The 4,905-nt window shown below is 51.0% G+C and overlaps 1 protein-coding gene across 1 annotated transcript in view; it reads left to right on the plus strand.

Moving 5' to 3' along the window:
- Positions 1 to 3,517: 3,517 nt before the first annotated feature.
- Positions 3,518 to 4,905, plus strand: part of S1pr2 (sphingosine-1-phosphate receptor 2) — an 11,539-nt gene continuing 10,151 nt past the window's right edge. The window contains exon 1 of the mRNA XM_008850064.3: positions 3,518 to 3,704. The gene's annotated coding sequence lies outside the window, so the exon portion shown is untranslated. The remainder of the gene's footprint in view (positions 3,705 to 4,905) is intronic.

Here is a 4,905-nt window from a genome sequence, read left to right on the forward strand (position 1 = left end):
ACAGCTGGGGCTACAGGGAGACCCTGTCTCAAAAAGACCAAAAAACAAAAAAACAAAACAAAACAAAAAGAGATGGCTGTTCAGTATGTTAAATGAAAATATTTAGATGTTTGTATGTGTGTGAGACAGGGTCTCCCTGTAGCCCCACTGGACTGGAAATCGCTGTTTAAACCAGGCTGGCCTCAATCTTACAGAGATCCATCTGCCTCTGCCTCCTGAGTGTTGGGATTGATGACATGAGTCACCAAACCTAGCTATTTTTGAGATGTTTATGAACAATGTTGTTGGGCCTGGTGCATAGCTCAATGGTAAAATATTTCCTCAGTCTGGGTTCCAGTCCCAAAACAATGAAAAAAAGTTATTATTTTTTTCTGGTCGATTTTGATAACAATTATTATTATAATTATTTTGTAACTAGGAGTCTGAGAAATTGTTACCATGGTTTCCTAACTTTGTCTTTTGAACATTTGTCTTTAAAATTTTTTAAAATTTACATTCATTTGTTGATTTTGCTTGTGTGTCAGTGTGCCTTTACTCTTAGGCTTGCACAGGTTAGAGGTGCGGCACTGGAGGTCAGAGAACAACCCGAGGGAATTGGTTCTCTCTTTCCATCATGTAGATTCCTGGGGTCAAACTCAAATCTCCTGGCTTGTCCATAAGCACTTTTACCCACTGAGCCATCTTGTCAGTCTGTCTTTGTAAAAATCTGGAATTGGTAATACAAAATATATCGGTCCAAGTGTCCCCCAGAGTTGGGGCGAAGTGGCCCCCTCCTCTCCTGGTTTCCCTGCCCCCTCTTGGAGGGTAAGGACTGTGACTAGTGTGTCATGCATTTTCATGCGCATGAGTTCACAGGCAAATGTGTGTGTCTTTCCTCAGTCTTTATAAATACACTCAGACATGCGGAGAAGCAGGTGTATTAATTTACAGCATGCTTTTTTCAGAATAGTCCGTTTAGATAGTTTCACTTCAGCATTCACTTATTTATTTATGTGAGGAAGGAATTTAGGGCCTTGATCATGCCCAGCACTCTCTACTGCTGAGTTACATTGAACCAGAGTCCTTTTTAAAATAATATTTTGTCATTCATTTCTTTTTGTTGTTTTGAGACAGGGTCTCCCTGTAGCCCCAGCTGGCCTGGAACATACTATGTAGACCAGGCTGACCTCAAACTCATAGAGATCTACCTACCTCTTCCTCCCAAGTGCCAGAGTTAAAGGTGTGGGCCACCATGCCCAACCTTTTTATTAAAAAAGATTTTGTTTATTTTTATTTTATGTGTATAAGTGTTCTGCCTACATGTATGTAAGTGCACCACATGCATGCAGTGCCTGCAGAGGCCAGAAGAGGGCATCGAATCCCCTGGAACTGGAGTTGCAGATAGTGGTTAACTGCCATGTAGGTGCTGGGAACTGGACCTGGGTCATCTGCAAAAGCAGTCAATGCTCTTAACTGTTAAGCCACCTCTTAAGCCCACTCCCATTAAAAAAATTATTTCATTTTTGAAATACATTTATTTATGGTGTGTTTGTGGGTATCATGGTGTATATGTGGCAGTCAGAGGATAACTTGCAGGAGTCAGTTCTCTCCTTTCACCATGTGGGTTCTGGGGATTGAATTCAGGTCCTCAGGCTTGGCAGCAAGCTCCTTTACTTGCTGAGCCATCTTGCTGGCACTATTAACTTTTTTGAGACAGGGTCTCATGTAGCCCAGGGTGGCCTCTAACTTGATATTTAGTCAAGCATGATCATGAACTCTGGTTCCTCCTCTTCCACCTCCAGAGCACTGGGATGACAAGCCTGGGCCACCACTACACCCTGCTTCAGATACTCTGTATTAAGATACTCAGAGCATAACCTACCACTCCCTGATTTCATTGCCTCACCTGCCTGGGTCAGGGGTGTCTTCATTTGTTTAATTTAATTTATTGCTGGAATACAACATGTATGTACTTGTTACAAGAGTCAGAATGTAGAAAGGACTTGCAGCATGCAGGCAGAGCTGCCTTCTGTCTTGTCCCACATCTCTCATCTCCTCCTCCAGGAAATTGGCCAGTTTCATTTTCCTGCAGTATAGTAGACTCTGCACTTAAATAGACTCTTAGCTCTAGGGACTCTTGGGTTCTTTACTGATATGTCTCTGGCTTTTAGTTTTTGGAACATAGTAGTGCTTAATTGGCAAGTAAACATGTAAGCTGATTTTGTTCCACTTGCACAAATGGTACCTATTTTATTTTTTATTTTCCATGCTGGGGATGGAACATAGGACTTTATGCATGATAGGCAGATGCTCTCTACCCCTGAACCATGTCCCCAGCCCCTCCTAGGCTGTCACCCTACCTTTGAGTATGCCCCATCTCCTAACTGGAGCGGGGGGAGGGGGTGTCCTAGGCTGTCTCTCTACCTTTGAGCATGCCCCAGCCCTTCCCTGGGGTTTCTAGGTCATGGTTCTAGCACTTCTGTCACACTGGTCTTAATCAAATAGGTCCTGAGGGCTAGAACTTTCTAGTGGATGATCTTGAACTCCTGCTTCTGCCTCCACCTCTGAAGTTCTAGGATCACAGACACATCACTGTGGTCTGCTTATTTATTTATTGGTTTGCTTGTTTTGTGGTGCTGGTGATGGAAGCCAGAGCCTGATCCTCTTGCTGTCACCTCCGAAGTGCTGGGATTTTAGGTGCCCACACCACTACCACCCTTGGTTTATGTGGTGCTCGGAATGGAACCCGGGGCTCTAAGCATCCTAGTAGGCAAGTGCTCTACCCACTGAGCCACATCCTTAGGCTTTTTTGTTTTTTTATTTTATGTATGTGAGTGTTTTTCCTGCATGTGCGTAAGTGCACGTGTGTGCAATGCCCGAAGAGGCGTTAGATCACCTGGAACTGGCGTTATAGACCGTCGCTAGCTGAACCTGGGTCCACTGCAAGAGCAGCAGGTGTTAAGCACTGAGCAGGCTCTCCAGCCCCTATCATTTCTTAGGGCCTCACTAGCCCAGCTATCCTGGGTATGTGGCTAAAGATGAACCTAAACTCCGGATCCTCCTACCTCCCAAGTCCCAAGATGGCAGGTGTGTGCCACCACTCCAGGCTGGAATTTTAGAGTATCAAGGCAATCAACAGTTCTGTTTGGGGGGCAGGGTGTGGCACAGAGTAGGAATTCATTTCTTTATGGGGACACACCGTAGGTGCTTAGTCTCAATTTGCTGAGCCCTATAGCTAAACCGGATTTCTGTGATCCTGGAGATGAGCTTAGAGTGTATTTGGAATTATTTAAGTTTGGGGCCACCTGGGTAAGCGAGCTGTGACATCACGAGAACCCGTGACGTCACACGAGGGCCGGTTCTCACGGGTGGGGGCTGGGAAGACCAAGGCGGGAGGTGGCGAGGGGTTATGGACAAAGGGGCCAAGCTTGCTGCGTCCGTCGTCCTCTGCGCGCCCTGGGCTGGGCTGACTGGCTGGCGGGCCACATCTGGAATTCATTGCAGTCGCCGCCGGAAAGAGGAGGAGAGGAGGGCGGGGCAAGCAGGGAGGGGGGGCCCGAAGCGGCTGCTCTTCCCCGCCTCCCTCTTGTTCTGGGTCCCCAACTCCTGGGACGTTCACCGAGACCAGCAAACAGCCTCTAAACCCAGCCACTGGCTGTCTCAGGGACTCAGGCGCCAAGGGCCACCTCCAGCCAGGGCAGGGGAACCCCGGCGGGCTTAGCCAGGTGAGCGCAGGGTGAAGGGGAGAGGCTGAGGTCGGGGACGGGCCGCGGTGCACTGAGACAGCCGAATCGGCGCTGGGGTGGGTGGGGGCCCAGCCCCGGAGTCAGGGGCACAGACAGGCGTTGCACGCAGCGGCGGTGACTGCTGCACGGAGTGCGACTGGTCACCGTGCGCCCCTCTCCACTACCCTCTCCAGGCCGGCTCCCCACCCACTCGGCTGTGCACCCCCAGACCGAGCTCCCCGCCTTCCCCGGGGCAGGAAGTTGGCGCCGAAGAGAAAGGCGGAATCCGAGCGCTTAGGGTTGGTTACTTTGTAGGACAGGACCGGGTCCTAGGCAGCCGGATTACCCGGGTGGGATTGGAATAGAGGGGTGCAGCACCCCCTCTTGTCTCTTTGGGGCTTGGGCTGGGACGAAATGTCCTACGTACGCTCGGAAGACGCCCCAAGTTCATGGGCGGGGTCCCCTGGAAAGACAATTGCGCCATTGCCTGAGCTTTCTGCCTCAGTTTCCCCAAATTTCCCCTCCGGTTCTCTTTCAGGGCCGTGTCTTTATTCTAGAAAGAAAGGGACAATAACTGCGAGGTCTAGGAGCCTCTTCTTCCCCATCTAGTCCAGAGATGGGACGGGGCGGGGGTGAGGAAGAAGACACCGGTGGCGTGAACTCCGTGTTGTCAAGGGCCACGCAGCCTTGGAACTTCGCCCCCTTCTCTTGCCCGGGTTGACTCACTCGGGGATTTCCACCCCATCCCTCCTCCTCATCTCTGTTCTTGTCGATCACCCCAGACTACACCGCTTGCCCACTGTCCCCCCACGTGCCGCAACGCGGGAGCATCACGGGGCTGGGGGAATGCAGCTGTTCCTGCAGATGCTGTAGCTGGGATCTCCCCCTCTCCCCAGTCTCCCTGGGAATCTACAGGTGGGGGACCCCCGGCGGGATTCAGAGGTGTCGCCTCCCGCCAGGAGGAGGGGAGGGTTCCACGCGCTGGTGGCTGGGTTTCGGGAGAGAGATGGCGCCGCCCCAGCACACGAGTGTGGATACCGCACATTCCTCCGCCTGATAAGGAGCCGGAGAGTGCGGCCAGGATGGGGAGGTCCTGCCGCCGTCGCCATGGAGATGGGCTGGCTTCTCCTGGAGCGTACAGGGGCTGGTTTCTCCCCAGTGTGTGTGTGTGTGTGTGTGTGTGTGTGTGTGTGTGTGTGTG

The sequence above is a fragment of the Nannospalax galili genome, unplaced genomic scaffold (genome assembly GCF_000622305.1).
Source record: "Nannospalax galili isolate Female #2095 unplaced genomic scaffold, S.galili_v1.0 scaffold1685, whole genome shotgun sequence".
NCBI classification, from domain to species: Eukaryota; Metazoa; Chordata; class Mammalia; order Rodentia; family Spalacidae; genus Nannospalax; species Nannospalax galili.